We start from the raw sequence: 18,869 nt of genomic DNA on the forward strand, positions 1-18,869 counted from the left end.
GGTTATTTGCAAATGTTCTTGCCTTTCACTTGCCCTTTAGGTGCAGATGAGCATTCGGTGTGTGTGTGTGTGTGTGTGTGTGTGTGTGTGTGTGTGAAGCGGTCTAACCTTCTGCTCACCCCCTGCAGCGCTGATGATAACAGCGACAGCAGAAACATGACGTCCGTTCCAGTCAGCTGGGAATGAGAGTTCATCCTTAAGAAAGGAGGGGTCAAGACATCAGAGCGGCCATTGCACTGCTTAATAAGGCGCTGTATATGTGTGTTTGCCCTTGAGCGCACGGCCACGTATGCATGCATGTGTGCATTTACATGCAGCGTCCTCATATAGAGAGTCTCTGAAACACACTTCAAACATTAAACCTAGTCAAGTGCACAAGCGCCTGTGGACGTGAAGGGCTCTTGCTAACACAAGAGTAATCCAAGCTTCCATTCAGTGCTAAACCACACCGTGCATCCCAATCACTCGTTCATCAGTTCACACACGTCCGTTCTGCCCTTAATGCTGAGCCCAGGGACGTTTGTCTCCTTGAGCTGAGCTTAAACTCCATATGAAGAGAAGGCAGGTAACCAGAATGAGTCTGAAGCCACGTTATGAACATCTTCATCATCAACACTTCACTCAGAGAGCTTTTCTGCACCTCTTAGTATCAAAACGGCTGCTGGATCGTCCATAGAGACTGAATTTGCATAATATATGATATACCACTTGCATATAGTCTGCTGTAGCAATATTTCCATTAAACGATCAGTCAGTGTTTCTGAAAGTCTCAAGATGTTTCATAAGTGAGACAAATCTGAGAAATGGGAGACTCTGATTGCTGTTTTTATTTCATTGCTGTCTATGAGAGATGACTGAGATGATAAAGAGGTTTCATTTGTTATTATTTGAGTTTGTATTAAAGAATAATGTAGATTTTCAAAGCAATGCATATCTGAACACAATCTGAGACACTGTTTAGAGGAAACCTAAGATCACAGAAGAACAATCTGAGAATCTGCTGTCTATGAGAATGGATTGAGATGTTCAGGAGATCTCACTGCTATTTTTTCTCTCCTCTGGGATGTCCAGTCATCGCTACACCCCCGTGTTTACCGTGTGCTGTAGACTGAGACTGAAGCGCTTCTCCCCACTCAAACCTTCACTCTCGCATTCATCCAGTGGTTGGTGTGGGATCCGGTCGCAGCATCATCATCCTCCTCCTCATCACCAGCGCTCGTCATGGAAACCCGTCTTCCTCATTCAGTGATGTGATGTGCGCTCGCCGTTTGTCATCATCAGTATCGGCGGTGGCGGTGGCGGACAGACAGCAGCGGATTCTTCTCTAGAGGATGTACCGTGTTACCGGAGGGAAACGGCGGAGAGTCTTTCCGGGGGCCCTTCCGTGAGAAACGAACGAGGACGGAGCGGATAGACGCGGATTTTGGACTCGATCTGTGCGGTGAGTGAACCTGACACCAACGCTGACATGCTAAACATGCGCCAAAATGAATGACACACGCATGTATTCGCGGGAAAGCGCTTCACGCTGCTGTCAAACATGCATGTTAATTTCTGCTGCATCGGGGCTGACGCATTTTGCTGTTGTCTCAGAGCCAGGGGCCAAAGCTGGAGCTCTATTCAGTCTCGGTGCTCAAGTTATTCTTTTAGTAAGCGTTTATTTATTTTTTAGCATTCGCATTCATGCAAGATTTGCTTGGGCATCTTCAATGACATTTTTTTACAAGGCTGTTTGTTCAAGTTGTTACATTCCTTTAATTGACTTTGTATGCATCACAATTGGCGCACGTCTCAGGTATTATTGCACTATAGTTATATATATATATATATATATATATATATATATATATATATATATATATATATATATATATATATATATATCTTATATATGTCTGAAAATCATCATGGTCTGACTTTGTCTGAAATGCCTTTGTAGTTAACTGTTTAGAGATGCCTTTGATGTTGGTTGACATGGTTTTAAGGTAAACTGTCAGTTTACTTGAAGATATTTAAGATTTTTGACACAACATTAAATCTAATACACAATTGCTTGGGCTTCTTTGCTTTTCTTATGTTTTCAGAGTTAGTGCCATTTAATTGAACCTATTAGTGCACATTCAAGATATAGATGTGTCATATATAGGTGGACTGTAAAAATGAACATGAGCAGCTGATTCCACACAAACTGACCCTTAAAAATGACTTGGCTTATGTTTCCAGGTTCTTTCAGGCATATTTATGTTTTACTTGAATGTAAATAGGCTATTTTGCATATTTATCTGTAGAATGTCTGGCTGTAGGTGTTTAGTATTTGTCTGCAGTGTCTGAAACGGCTCATTAACTCTTTAAGTTAATTGTCTAAGGAGTTACTGTAAGAGAGACTGTTGTCATGGCGTCAACAGACAGTTCCTTTCATAAGATGTTGATTAACTTATTTTGTTGATGCTGTAACTGTAAGAGATACTGATATTTGGTTGTCATGGTATCAAACTAAACACGTCCTTTGAGAAGGAAAATAATCACAGCATCAAAATATATCTCTTCAAAACACACAAAAAGGTATATCACACAAAAAAAGAAAAAAATTACATCAATCACTTACACTCACCCAGCCTTTTTTCTGTGGACAACAAATATTTTTATGCCACAATGCCCATCCATAGTGACCACGTCTGTTAAGCTTCAAAAATGTATAAAAGTGTCATAAACACACTCAAAAATACTGAGATTTAAATATATGATTTATGGATTTGAATTGCATTAAAATTTAAATTTTGAAGTTTTATCATAAACAAACTAATAATATGTGTTGCATATTTGTCAGTCATACAGTTCATACTTACTAATGAACTGAATGCGTTTTAAATACAACAAAGTTTATATTTATCATCGATAAATCCAATCTCCAATCCAGTTTACCCTTAGTATAGAGAAACAAGTGTGCAGACATCTTTAAAAATTTTTGTTTAAATTGCCATTTTTGTCAGTTGACTGGGAAGATTTTAAAACCATCGGTTCATCCATAAATTCTTACAACCTTGCCTTTGCTGTGGAAATACAAACGGTAGACTAGATGAAAGACAATGAGCGCCGTCGCTGAAAGGACCACAAATATGATAATTAGACCCCGCCCCCACTGATTCTGCACATGATTTGATTTTTAAAGCATATTGCAGCATATAAAGCAACATTTAAAACTTGATTTTCACCACATTGGGTTCAAAATGGCACACCTGAATGGCGATTTTCACTGAAGAACTACTTAAATTTCGGCCTGTTATGTTGGGAAAATCTGTTTAAGGATTCTTAAACAATTCCACAGAAAAACCAACACCATACGGGTATGAAATGACAAAACTTAAATTTTTGTATGAACTTTCCCTTTAAGCCACCATTATATATTCTCTTGATTTCACAGACAAATAAGAAATTGATAAAACAGAATTTCAGACCTGTGTTTTAACTTGCCTTCAGGGTGTCTTTCACTGCTGGTTTAGGCTCGAGAGACAAACTGCTGATAGATTCTCTTTCTGTCTCTAAACTGTAAGCAAAAAGCAGTCAGCGATTGATCCCGGTGTCCCACAGCTGCCTGATTTAACACATATTTAGGGCTTTTCTCCCCCAAGATGTTCCTTCCCGCGCTGGCGGGGCTCCAGCTGGCCTGGTGCGTGGCTGTGATTGGTTCTCTCCGCAGGTTTCTGACGGGGTGAGCGGCCACGGTTGGACGGGACCTGTTGTATCGGTGGGGGGTTTGATTGATTGCGCTTTTGGATGGTGTGGCAAATCTAAAGACTGCACGGAGGGTGTCGCTCAGCTCTGCGAAGGGCTTGCGAGAATAAATCAGCATTGAAAACAAACACCGCCGTTCGTCTCAATTAGCGGAAGCACGGTGGGTCTTCGGCACTGTTTAGATGAAGGTGGTCTCGGATCTGAGCATCGGTGTCTCTCCGCCACACAACCATTAGACGACAGGCGCTTTTAATGAAACACTTTATATGTGTGATGTCAACAGGGATTTATCCTTTGGCTGTGATGCAGGATATGCCTCAAACAGTGCGACCAGCATCCAAAATTAACCCTTTACACACCTGCCAATGGCATGTGGATGGAGAAATTTACTAGCCATAAATATATCTTGCAAGCATGACTTTATTGTGCATTATTTTTATTAAAAAACTGTGCTATTGACAATGGAGTTACTTGTGTATGCTATTTATTCACTCACCAAGGCTGCATGTTTGATAAAATAATACAGTGAAAACACAGTAATAAAGTGAAATATTATTATAATTCAAAATAGCTGTTTTACATGTAAAATGTAATCTATTCCAGTGATCAAAGCTGTATTTTCAGCATCATAACACAAATCATCATAATAACATGATCCTCCACAAACAATTCTAATAATAAAATTTGAAAAAAGAAACATACTGCTCAATATTTATGCAGAAACCATAAACCTTGATTCATTTTTTAGGCTTCTTTTTATGAATGAAAGTTCAGAAGATCAGCATTTTCATGAAATCTTTTGTAACATTATACATTTCTTTACTGTCACATATCATTTGATCAATTAAATGCATCTTTGCTGAATAAAATTATTAATTTCTTTCAAAAACAACAACCGTATACTGCCTCCAAATTTTTAGATAAACCTTTGATGATAGACTATCCACTTTGGTTAGAAGATGTGCGGGTTGCATCAGTCGCTGATGTTTTCTTCAGTAGATGGATTGCATTTCTAGTGTTTGAATCAGTGAAGGTCAGACTATCATCTTACAGTTCAGTATAAGCCGTATACGATGTTGCCAACTGGCGAGTAGCTGTTTAATGTATTTGCCAAGGCCAGTTTTTACTCATATTTTCCACTTGGCAAGTGTTCATTTGGACTTTGTGTTCAATGCTTTGAAATGAACAGCACACCAGTGTTAAATGAATGTTTTAAAAGATTGCATTGCTGTCAGTATTGCATTGTTTGAAAATTGCAGCTGCATTACTGGGCCATAAAAACAAAACAACACCAAAAAAAAAAAAAAAAAAACTTGGTTTATGGTTGCCTATAGAAAAACCTAATTAATATTCATCTAGCTAATGGTGACTGTTGACTAAAATTCTTGTCTAACCCAAGAAAAATGTTCTAGAATATCACCAACTGCACCAATGATTTAAAAAACGATCTGAAAATGTAAATTGTTTTTGGTGTGTGTTTAAAGGAATAGTTCACATAAAAATTTAAAATTTGCAGAGACTTTACTTTTCCTCAGGCCATTCTAGATGTACTGTACATGAGTTTGTTTCTTTACAGATTTGAAGAAATGTAGCATTCCATCACTTGCTCAGCAACGGATCCTCTGTAGTGAATGGGTGCCGTCAGAATGAGAGTCCAAACAGTTGATAAAAACATCACAATAATCCACAAGTAATTCACACCACTCCAGTCCATCACTTAACATCATGTGAAGCCAAAAGTTTTGTGATTCTATCCATCATCAAGACATTTTTAACTTCAAACCATTGCTTTTGGCCAACATGTGAGTCCTCTATCTATAATAATGCTTCTTCCAGTGAAAAAGTCTTTGGGTCTGAATGAGGAGCGAAATCTGCACAGATCATGCAGCTTTTACAAGCAAAAACAGTCCAAAAACAAATACCACAGTATATTTATATGATATATACACGTTTTCACTTCACTAAACAAAGAATTATTATGGATTATGGACTCACAATTTGGCCAGTAGCAACAGTTTGAATTAAAAACGTCTTAATTAAAGATTTGTTTCTTACAAAGACGCTGCTTTTCACTTCACAAGATGTTTACTGATGGACTCGAGTGGTGTGGATTACTTGTGGGTTATTGTAATGTTTTTATCAGCTGTTTGGACTCTCATTCTGATGGCACCCATTCACTGTACAGGTCACTAAGGATGCACTTTATACTTGAATTGCACTGTGAGTTGCTTGCTGATGTGTAAATTCCTGATGTGTAAAATCAAACTTGGATAGCTGGAAGTGTCAGTGCACACTATTTTCAGGCCTTATTGTCATTCTGATTATATAAAGAAAGGCAGAAAATTGGCTTTGAATTTGATGCAATAGGGAGAAAAAATCAATGCAAGCATATAAAGCAGGTTGAAGCTCTGAGTCTGTGTGAACTGGATACATAACATCATCTGTTTCTCTGGAGGTGAGGTTGTTTTGACACATGCAAGACAACTGAGATACACTGAAAGTTTGTCTTGTGCAGATCATACAGCAGTGCAGAGAACTGAAGCAATAAGCCTCAGTTTTATTAGCTTTTTCTTCTTGAGTGTCTTTTTGTCCTGAATAAAGCATTTACATAAGGTGATGTGTTTTTAATGATGCAAATATAGCATCCAGTAAAGCTCCTTTGCTCTCACAGTTACAGCTCTGCTGACATGCATCGTGCATTGAGGAAAGAAGCATCGATCTGCTGTCCAATCAGACAGACCCAGTATTATGACATCATAAGAAACATCATATCGAATAGTTTATTATCGTGACAATAGTCACATGCGACACATGTTCTTTGTTTACTGCACTCAAGGGACCTGAGAGGAACACAGCTGTAAAAGGGCTTCGCTGAGGATGTTGTAGACCGTACCTGCTGTGATTATCAGGTGAAATGAATGACCCCATAAGTGTCAGGAGTAGTGATTGATTATTTACATCAGAGAAATGGAGCGTGAAATGGTGGAGTAACAGAGGGTCTTTTGTGTTGGCCGGTGCTCTGGTGGGGGGATTGAGGGTGTAAAAAAAAAAAAAAAGAATATATATATATATATATATATATATATATATATATATATATATTAATTTAGAAATAATATAGAATTAATAAAATTAATACAATAGAATTTAATAATAATATTAATGGTTAGTTATAATAAATTAGAATTTAATCCAGTTAGAACTTTCCATTTTGTGTACAATAAATATGTATGTTCATCAAATGACATATATAATATTTATTTCATATAATTTATATAATTATAGTAATATTTATTTAAAATATTTAAATAATATTTATTTTAAAACACCAAGTGGGCTGAAGTCGCAAGCTCTGATCTGAAACAAAGAATGGCTGATTGTTTTCTGTGTGATTTTTGTGGGCAGCTGTTGGCCTTTGCTGATGGTCCAAAGTCAGGTTATGCTAGACTGGATGCAGTTTGATAAACATGCTCCATTCATACAGCTAGTCTATTTGTAGCGTCATCTCAATACTCAAAGTGACATCATGCCAAGACCAGGAACTGATGCGACTAATTGGAAGATTTACAAAAGGTGGCAAGAAGACTCGGGCAAAATGTCTGTTTGTGACCTTTGTAGAGACACAAATAAAAACTATTAGAAGTGAAAATGGTAAAATAACCATTGACATAGTAGTACATTAATAACCGAGGGGCCTTCGAGCGTACTTTCACATTCATGCTTGTTTTAAGAAATTTCTCCACAGGCTATTCACACTTAACTCAATATATGCAAAGTTATTTTAATAATAACAGAAACCCTTGGGTGCTAAGCACGCTACTTTATTAAAGACTGAATATTTTATCTACAATAGCTAAATTATATATTTGACTGAATATATCCACATTTGTGTAAGTTTATGTCTGTATTTAGTGCACAAATATAATTTCGGCCAGAGTACAAAAAGACTTAATGCAAAAAATGTACTGATTTTTATATTATGATTATTCTTGTACAGCCGACATATGGCTATTTCTGAATCTTGAGCCCATAAAAAGCACATAAAGGTGACTGAAAGCACCTCTTTGCCTCCATAATGTGTATGTGTTGTCCTTGAGTGTGCATGTATTTTTAGAGAGGCCACTTTTACACCAGGGGGCTTTTGTAGAGAAAATGACAGTTATATTTCCCATCTAACAAACACTTTTACAGTAAAGCGGTTCAAGATGAAGAGAAATAAGATCTAAGATCTAGAGTCGTGCATGAACGTTTATCTACAGATTGGATGTGTCAGGTTCACTAGATATGCTGCATTCTGATTGGTCCTTTGCAGATATTGTTGTATTATACTGTATTTTCCAGAATATAAGCAACTTGTAGAGAGTGTTCTGCAGGGATAATGTACTTTTATAGTCCAAAACCCAGAAACGAGTTAAGTGTTTTAGCACTTCCAGTTTCATCATACTGAAGTCAATAGGTTTTCTGAGGAAAATGTTTCTCAATCTTTCAGGGAAAATGTTTTTAAATGAAGACCGCAAGAGTCGTCTGAATCTGAGTGATAGTGATGTTAAAGTCATGTCCCTGTGCTGTAGTTCGTTTATAGACTGTGTTTAGTATTTTGCTTCTACCGATTGTATTTAGACTTCAAAGTTGTGTTTATTTTTGAAGATAATCATGAACAAAGTGTGGAAGAATCGTAACTCAGAGCATATTTTCTGCAATAATCCCAAAGCCATTGGAAAATCCTACTGGGTTTTTGTCAAAGGAACCAAGGTGATGGTAATTTCCGGTCTGGCCTACAAAAATACGTCATCACTGCAGCGCTATGTAAGTAGACCCTGATTAGGCCATGGCAGATATTGTTGTATACCGTATTTCCAGAATATAAGTCAAGCTTTTTATCATTTAAACGTGATTGAATTTATAATTGTAAGTCACTTACAATAAGGCAATTACCTTCAAAACACATTTGGATTCGTGCCTAGAGCCCAAGTATAGACTTGGTGTTTATATTAAATGTTGTTTATAATGAATGCCAGTGTAATTTATGTTTCTGAATACCATTACATTTACGTGATTTGTTGCGGAGTGAGGGGAATTAAAAAAGGCCTACATGTTTATAATGTTATGTTTGTAAACGTTTTGCTCTATTTACCACTATTTTACGCAATATCTCAATGCACTAATAATAAAAGCAACTCCGATGCGACTTATCTTTTTCTCGACAATGCATTTTTATTCTCAGATTCGACTTGTTTTCTGGAAAAATGGGGAAATGTGATGGCATATTTCAAATCGCATACTTCAGGGAAGATCATGCGCCAGCAGATTCCTTGATATGAATGGAAATGCTATCGTTTAGTTTCTCCAGGTATTGTAGACCCCCACGGCTTTGATCTCAGGTCAGTTCACTCAAGTTCTCATCATATTCCTGGACTATTTGTTTCCATGACCACTGCCCTTTGTAAAGCTCTTGTGCTTTAGGACATTTTCTGTCAGCTCTGATCTCTCACGTTGGCTCTCTTAAGCCTGAACTGTCCTCTTCTAAAATAAACCATCACTTTCATAGCTCGTCAGGTAATAAGAGCGTTTCGCGTGGCATGAGCACTTTAAACCATCTGACGGACACGGCACTTCATTTACTATCATTTTCACGTGACAATCCACCTGATGTTCCTCTCGGAGCAGCTTGTGTTAAAGCTGGTGGAGATTAGCCGCCGTTTCCATTCACGGAGCCGTGGTCCCACGTCACCGTTCCCGTTCTAATTCATCCCGTTCTCCTCATTATTTTAGTGTCTCGCAGCAGAATGAGAAAGAGCGACAGAGAGGGAGATAAGGAGAGAGCATGAGGAGAGACAAATGGAGAGCAGATTGTTGAAGTTTAATTGAATCCATCAGAGAAATGAAGGGAGCCGGTGGCGCATTTACAATATGAGATTTGCATTTCTCCCGTGTTTGTCATGTTTGACAGTATTCGCGTCCCCGTGTTCGTTTCCAGACAGAAGGACCACGCGATAGCTTCCTGTAAGTGACCCACGCCTGTGAACTTGTCCAATCAGGTGGTGGCGGAGCACATTCAATGACTCATTTGCATGTAAAAAAAAGACGCACCCACCTCAGGGGACGTTTAGTCCCCCCACAGCTACTAATGACGCCGTTTCCCCGGGTAATTAATTAGTTTCCGAGCAGAAGCGTTGTGGAGTGTGCTAATAACAGATGTTTGTTCTATTTACTACTGCACAGTTGAAAACGGCAGCAGTCTGTTGGGGTCTTCCTAATTGTGTAATTGCGCCTTCAGTGAATAAAGATGACGAATGCTACTTTGAATGTCGGCCCCCTGGAAGGGCCCTTATCGCATTATGTAGACGAGCGCACCAGCAGGGCTAAAGTTAAAGCTCATTTGTTTGGCCCTGCTGCGTTAGCTGCACTAAAACATGCAAACTTTCAAAGTTCTGCTGGGAGTAAATGCCAATGTTCAGGTCTGAAATACTATCTTACTTATTAAAACTTATAAAAAGTTTGGACTGTATAGAGGGCTGCAGGGATGACAAGTTAGCATTGTAGCACTCCTGAAGTTTTGAAATATGCTTGAAATAGGGTCTGTGGTGTACACAAGCACGAGAGATTTTATTCAGTGACATAAAATACATCATTTACAATCCCTTGTGGTTTTATTCAAAGTTTTTATTTGTTTCGAACATTTGGTGGCTAACGAGTCTAAATGGGACTATACAGAGGTCAGACAGATTTGGAGGACTCCTAAAAATGTTAAATGCACTTTTATTTTCACAATTTTCTTATTTAAATTGAACATTTACAGCACAGAAAATGCATGCACAATATCAAAGATGGCAGTATGCAGCAGGCGAACTGAGAACATTTTCAGAACATTTTGGCATGGTTCACTCAAAGTTATGAACAAATGTTCTTCCAGTAACCTTAAAAGAATGGTTGTTTCAAGTTACCTGGTCTTGAATAATGTTCTCAAAATGTTAGCACCAAAACATTATTTAAGCATTGTTCGTGGCACATTTTTCTGAAACGTAGTTGGATGTTTGTCTATCATTTTCTCAGAGAACATTCAAAAGTAACTTTCCAAAAATTTCTGCAAAATTCCAAAATGGAATGTTCCCTTACCATTTGCATAACCAAGAAAGCACGTTTCTCTAATGTTTATTGGAAAAAGTCTAGAGTACATTCAGAAATAATGCTTTCATAACTTAATGAGAATGTTAGCAAAACATTCTTAGAGCGTGTGTACTTCGCTGTGTATTTCAGCAGGACGCATTTGCAGTAACTGGGAATACAACTGGATTGCTCTTTTCAGATGTTATAGACCTCATTGGTCTGTTCACATTCACATAATGAGTCAAAAAGAGATCGAGGCTGAAATTACTTCCAGTTCATTAGTCACAACTGAAATTAAACGTGAAGCTGAGACCATTGCATTATGGGATACAGCCATTCTATGCATACAGAAATTCTGCATACATAGTGCAGACAAGGTTCTCTGTCCGATCGGCGTTGAATATAGAGGTGCTGTATTGTGCTACATTTTCTAATTGGAACATTTCTGCTTCCTAGACAGACAAGCTCTAAAAAGCAAAGCGTGGAGCAGACAGAACAGCAGCTGGGCCTTTGGTTTGCTTGAACAGCCGTGTTCCAGTACAGACGAAACGTCGCCAGCAATGCTCAGATGAAATTCAAGCACTTAAATCCCTCTGCGAAGTGCATCTTCTTTCCCTAATATTTACATTTAAATGCATTAATTCGTCAGATAGCGGCTCGCTGTTGGTGCATACAGTCAGAATGTGCCGTGGATGCAGTTTAACACAAGTAAATTCATGCCTGGCAGCGCCAAAGAGCTAAACGTTTGGGAGAATCCAACAGACTACGCTATAAAAAGGCGATCTGAGATTTAACAGCGTTCTTTGTGTCTCATTGTCCTGGAAGGAACAGTGCTGTGAGATAAAGAGCACAATGAAGGATCCTGCTAGGTTAGAAGAATGCTAGTCAGTAGCACAATGTAAAGCACAATGCCATATTAACGTGTGAGGAATTGTCATGTGATACTATTTCAGAAGAAATTCATATAGGATCATGGAGAAGAAATAATTAGTGGGTCTTGTTGTAAGTTTGAGTAAATGAATGTGTTGGTTGTAGATTACATTCTGTTTGAAGCCACAGATCTGGGTGTTGTGTATGTACAGTATAAATAAAAAAGTATCCTTAATTTCAGAAACTTTTTTTTTATGTGTTTAGAAATCAGTGTGACGGACTGAAGCCTGGTCCACACTGTCTGTGCTTTGTCATTATTGAGTGACAGATTGTACATTATGACCCCACTTAACAGTCATGATGTAATGCAGCATTAAAATAAATGTAAATGCATATTTTTGTGACTGTAGCTCAGCTTTTTTTCACAGCAGCTTTTCCCATTGACAAAACATGGCTTTTTCTGTCATTTGCACTTTTCTAAACAGTTCTCTCATACAAAGAAATTGATTTATTCTAATGAATCATTCATTCAAATTATTCAACCAGTTAAAAACAGCTCAGAGATTTATCTGAATCTCTGCACAGATTCTAGCATGACATTTTGAATGTGGCTTTTTTTAGGTTTTTTTTTATTATGTATTGTATAAATGATTTGTATTATAATAAAATAGCTTGCAGTAATTTTGCAAAAATATTTATTCAAAGAGATTTATATTCAAATGAAATGCACTCTAATATTGAATAATACGTGACATAGTTTATTTAAATTTGTTTTGAATTTTTGATTTTCAAGTTTAATTTTAATTTTAGTTTAAATTTTTGAATTTTTTTTGTTTAAAAAATTATTTTGGTTTCTTTCATTATTATTATTATTATTATTATTATTATTATTATTATAATAGTGTTTTAGATTCAACTTTATTATAAGTACAGAGGCAATGCCATGCAGTTTTATATTTCTATTTAGTTTAATTAAATTAAATGATTACATTTTTGAATCATTGTTGTACTTTAACTTAAACTTATTTTATTTCATTTAGTTTTTTCAACACATTTCTAATTTAAGTTTTCATCAAAATGTTTGTTTATTCATTTTTAAATTTTATTTTCTGTTAAAGTAGTCATATGATGCGATTTCAGTTTTTCCGTTCTCTTTGGAGTGTTACAAGCTTTTGGTGCATAAAGAAACTACTTTGTTTGGCCTTCCAAAAGAGGACACAACTAGAAATCATTGGTTAAGTTGTATTCACAACACTGTTCCAGAACAGTTCAACCCAAATATTCAGATGTGTGCAGCGCTGTTTCCTGGAAGAGTAGCCTATTTGATCGCCAACAGATTAACCAAGCTGTCATTCAAACAGTATATATACAAATTAAAAATAAAGGGAGAACACACCTAAGCTGGATATAGGCTACAGCAGTCGCGGCTTAATTAAATGGCACAACAACCAGCTCTCTTTTAACACAGCCTTGTAAGGGATGGATTTTTGCTTCAAGTGATAGGCCAGCTAAGAGAAATTATATTATCTTGCTGGATGTGTGTCGTTTTCTTAAAATTTCCTGACTAAAAGCAACCAAAAACCATTTTAAAGTGGTTAAGCACATAATAATAATAATAATAATAATCAGCAGGGATCCCCAGACCAATACAATTAGTGTACCTCCTCTATTTTAAAACCCACGAGCCGCCACTGGTGTGTAATGCATTGCTGTATGGTTGCTAGGTGTTTTTCAGACGACTTACACATCCTGCAGGGAGCGTCGAGATGCTGTATCAGTCTATTATCAAGTGTTGGCTATTGGCCTTGAAATTGTTTGACAAGGTAAATGGTTTGCAGTCATGTCATAACCACTTCACTCTCTCTGACCCCACAAGCTGTCCTCCGCCTTTACCTTTGACCTCTCATACATTACCTTTGATGAAAACCTTAGGCAAGCATTTCTACAGCAATGAGATTGGACCAGGACTCATGAAATATTCATTCTCCGTCATTTAATGGCACACACAAACACACATGGCTGGAAAAATCAAACCCGTCATGATTTGCCAGTTATTAGAAACTAAATAACAGCTCAGACACAGATCTGCTCCTCAAGGTCAACATGAAATGGCGTTTGGAGCCCATGCAGTACATTATTTAATGAGATAACTATGTGGAGACGGACTTGACTTTTTCCATCAGGATTTGTTTGGATCATAGTATGTGTTTCATATCAGAATGGAGTCAGAGCTGAATATGAGTTTGCAGTGGATTTTGGGGTATCTGAAACGGTAGCACACACTTTTGAGATGCTTTTTGACTGGAAACTGGAGGCAGAAGGTCCTGTCCCAATGCTTATGCTGCTTGTTTAGTTCTTTCATTATTTGGTTTTATTGTTTTGTTTTTTTGCCTTTATTGCATTTACTCTACATTAAATAAATGCATTAACTAGGAGCAAGAATGCAAAATGACTGCATTTCATAAAACAGTGATTAAATAGCTATTTTTCTTTAAAATGTATAATCATGTACAATAATTTTAACAAGTAAATATCAGCATACTTCCATGATGACAAGTTTTCTAAAAAGTTAATTCAAATGATGTAGAATTAAATAAAATATGCACCATTTTGAATAGATTTGCAGAAAATGAATCTAAACACTGGATAAAGCCAGGCTCATAATTCTTGTTTAATTTTGTTGACATATTAGAATTTAAGGTTTGTATAAAGGGGATTTTGGATTTCTCTATATCATGATGGTTTTTACTGAGGAGTTTGTTCACATATCATTTGCACTGATTAATATTACATTTAATTCCTAAAATCATGGTGAAATGTATTTGATAACACTTTACTTAAAGCCTTTATGTATAATGCATTATAAAAGTAGTTTTAATGCATAAATTATGCCTTTAATGCTCCATATAATGCATTTTCTCATGAATAATTGGAACCACAGTTAAAACACGTGACAAACATTCAAATAATTAAATGTGTTTTAACTTTGGTTACAATTATTTATGAAAAGATATAATGCATTAGCATGTACATTATGAGTACCTTTATAATTCATTATATGTAAAAGCTTTAAGTAAAGTGTCAAGTAAATGTAAACATTTTCACAATGTTTTTAGGAATTAAATGTTATATAAATCAGTGTGAATAATATATGAACAAATCCCTCAGTGAAAACCTTTAGAATATAGATATGAATAAAACTGCTAAGTTTGGTGTATGTCAGTGCTGCTGAAGTGGAGAAAAAACTTTTTAAAGATATGTATTGTAATCGAAATACAGATGCAAATAGATAAAATACAATAAAATAAACACTTTAATGTGTATTTTGTATTTTTACTTTACACTAATCTGAAAGAAGATACTGTTTTCACAAAAATACATATGAAATTCAGCAGAAAGTATGAAAATAAAAGATGATATAGAAACAAAATTCACCATGTTTTTAGGAATACAATTTTATATAAATCAGTCTGAATTATAAATATGAACAAACCCCACAGTAAAAACCTTCAAAATATAGACATTATTAACACTGCCAAGTTTGGTGTTTGTAAGTGCTGCTGAAGTGGAGAAAAAACTCTTTAAACATATGAATTGTAATTACAATACAAACACAAATTGATAAAGTGCAATAAAATAAACACTTAAATGTGTATTTAGTATATTTTATTTCCACAATTCTGAAATAAGATGTGTTGTGGAAGCAAAACAGCACAAAAGTTGAACAGTGCATGGAAAAGCACACCTGCACACGATTTATGTCTTTAATATCACATTAATACCTTTTTCAAAAGACTAAATCTAAAGCTGTGCCACATTAGCATCAGTTTCAGGCTGGTGTGTTCACAGATTGCTGGCCTATCAGTCACTATCAATAGACTAATGCTAATGCTTTGCTTAAGAAAGATATATGGGCCACTTTAGCGTTAGTACAGTAAGATAATGGATCTTCAAATCGAGGAACGGCTAAGAGAAAAGCTGCAGTGCATAATCAGCGTTCTTCCTCAATACCACTGTGTTTAATCCCAGTTCAGAGAGCCGGCGGCTTTTGTACTGATTTTCTGAGTAATTAAAATGGGGAAAAAGCTCATTTACTTCACTCTCCGCTGACGGGGTCGGTCGTGGCCTGGGATTTAAAAGGGAATTTGACGGAGAAGCTTCATGCCCTGCACTGTATCCTGAGATTAAGCCGTTACACTTTTCTTTTCTTCCAAGGTTCAAAGTCACCATCCGTTGGCAGCGTTTTATTTATTCCTCAAAGAAGTAAGCAAAAACACAATTATGTAGGAAATAAAAGCAATTAATGGTTGAGATGAAAGCACTTCGCTATCCAAAACCTTCACATTTCATTATAAAGTGACGTGTAAAATTACTAACAAGTGAAATGTTCCTTTAAAATCTAAATCTGGTGGCCTGCTGTGACTAATAAATTATCGTCCACCATTAAAGTTGGTTGAACGGCTGCTGAAACTGAGCACAACTTAAATCTTGCTAATATTGTACGCAGCATGAAAGCAAAGGCAAGATGGTGACATATTTCGTGTCGCATAATTACTTCTTCTAAAGATAAAGCTGTAGGTTTGTTGGAGTAAAGTTGGGGGGAAGTTGGAACAGAAGTTGTTTTTGCTCAAAGGGTTTTGACGTGTGGTGCGTGAAGGGAACATTCAGCATGCGTTCGGAGCGACATGCGCCCTTAATGTACAGCATGGCTCAAAGAAATAACTGCAGTTTCATGTGGGGAATAAAACTAGCTTGTGTTAATGAACTGAACTGGTTGCCTGATAATGTTGCATGAGGCTATTTTTCTTGGTTTCTGTGTACATAGTTGCTGGCTGGTTTTTGGGGGCAAAATGTAGATGAGTTTTTCTTCATCAGATTTGAAGAAATTTAGCATTACATCACTTGCTCCCCAGTGGATCCTTTGCAGTGAATGGGTGCCGTCAGAATGAGAGCTGATAAAACATCACAATAATCCATAAGTAATCCACACCACTCCAGTACAACATTTAATGCCTTGTGAAGCTAAAACCTGTGTGTTTGTAAGAAATAAATCTGTCATTAAGATATATTTGTTTGGAACTGTTTTGGATTGTTTTGGTCTGTAAATGGTGCTTGATCTGTGCAGATTTCTCTCCTGATTCAGACCACATGACTTTTTCACTGGAGAAAGCGATATTATGAAAAGAGGACTTGTATTTAAGCCGGAAACAATAGTTTGAAGTTAACAAACATCTTAAGTATGAAATTGTTAGCTGATGGACTGGAGTGGTGTGGATTATTGTGATGTTTTTATCAGCTGTTCGGACTCTCATTCTGACGGCACCCATTCACTGCAGAGCACCCATTGGTGAGCAAGTGATGGAATGCTACATTTCTCCAAATCTGATGAAGAAACAAACTCATCTACATCTTGGATGGGCTGAGGGTGAGTCATTTTCAGCAAATTTTCATTTTTTGGTGAACAATTTCTTTAAGTACGACTGACATGCTGCTGATGTTGGTGCTTTAGGAAACTCGTCTTTCATCTATGGTTAAATGTGCACTCGTACTCTACCTCTATGTTCAGTTTTGGTTTAATTTAATCCCTGAATAAAATCCAGTTTACAGCGATCGTGTCTTTGCCACAGAATATGTCGATGCCCAGCAGAGCAGGTCGATGGAAAACCCTGAAACATCTTCAGGATTGGCTGCAAAGCCGAAATGTTGATGGATCCGTCTGGCTGCTCTCTCATGCTGTGACTGATGAACACGGCATGGGCTCTTTGGCGAGAGCATCTCTTTTATCTGCTCTCAGGAAAGGGGTCCGTTCTGCTCGACTGCACACTCAGACACTTGTGCACTACAAATGTACAGTGGGATTGACCCGCACTCTCAGAGGAGCCACGCTACGCCTTTCTTCTTCTCCGTAATGTAGCTTTCCTGAAGCAGTGGCACCATTTTTGCTCTTTTCTGCATTTGTTTAGTGTGAGCTTTGGATTGGTGATGTTTTATGTGATGCCTTTTGAAGCACAGATCAAGTCCGGCTGTAATTTAAAAGGGCTTATCGTAGAAAATGTTTTTTTTTTTTTTTTTTTTTTGCTCTTTTGAGCTGGAAATGTTTATAACGCAAATGCTTATAACTTAGTCTGACAAGACCATTTATGAAAACTGAGGAACATGTGTTGAGATGTGCACTGAAGCCATGACATTATCATTTCAATAAAATTGGTGCATTAATCAGATTTAATTCAGTAAAGATTTGAAATTATTTTTTAATAATCAAGAAGCAAAGCATTGTGATATGCACATTTTTTGAGACTGATTGCTGTGTCATACATATTCATGCTTCAGACTGTGTGTGTTTCTATTTAACAGCAAAGATTTGTGTTTAGACAAAGAGATAAAAGTTAACTCAAATGGACTGATGAATCTGATTTTTTGCCGTCTTATTATTATGAATCCAGTTAGTACATTGTGCTTTACTTTACAGATGAATTAGTGAATTTGTTTTAACTTTTTTTTAATGCACAATAAGCGATATACAGTATCTGAAGTGAACATAAGTCTAGTTGATGTGTTTCTTTATTTTATTTTTTTGCAAATTTGAACCACTTACTGAGACTTTCAATCATTAAAATTTTCAATAAAACAAATACATTATATTTCATAATATCATTTACATCATACTTGATTATTCTGTTAATTTTTTATTTATTTTTTTATTGTCAATTTGTCATTTTGAATATGAATATAATATATACTGTATTTGTCTAGAGTGAACCAGTTTACTTACTGAGGCATTAATTAATTTTATGCGTTTATGTTAAGATTTCTTTATTTTTAAATATTTTTTTTTCTATTTTATGTATTTTGAAAAAAATTTATTGCTATGTTAATAATTGCACATAATTCACATTTCTGGAGGCATTAACTACTTTTATTTTCCTTTGTTTTGTTTTTTCAATAGTAAGCATAGCACATAAGTTACATTTCTGGAGGCATTAACTACTTTTATTGATGTACTTCTTTTCTTTTCTTTTCTTTTCTTTTCTTTTCTTTTCTTTTCTTTTCTTTTCTTTTTTTCTTTTGTTTTGTTTTTCTTTTCTTTTATTAAAATAATAGCATTTATGTCTGTTTGGCTTGATTGTTCTTGTAAACCTAGGTTTTTTCTTTCTTTTTAT

At 36.2% G+C, this 18,869-nt stretch overlaps 1 protein-coding gene across 2 annotated transcripts in view; it reads left to right on the forward strand.

Moving 5' to 3' along the window:
- Positions 1-1,041: 1,041 nt before the first annotated feature.
- dlgap4a (discs, large (Drosophila) homolog-associated protein 4a) overlaps positions 1,042-18,869 on the forward strand; it is a 131,269-nt gene continuing 113,441 nt past the window's right edge. For both annotated transcript variants that reach the window (XM_042750658.1, XM_042750659.1), the window contains exon 1: positions 1,042-1,441. The gene's annotated coding sequence lies outside the window, so the exon portion shown is untranslated. The remainder of the gene's footprint in view (positions 1,442-18,869) is intronic.

The sequence above is a fragment of the Cyprinus carpio genome, chromosome B23 (assembly GCF_018340385.1).
Source record: "Cyprinus carpio isolate SPL01 chromosome B23, ASM1834038v1, whole genome shotgun sequence".
Taxonomy (NCBI): Eukaryota; Metazoa; Chordata; class Actinopteri; order Cypriniformes; family Cyprinidae; genus Cyprinus; species Cyprinus carpio.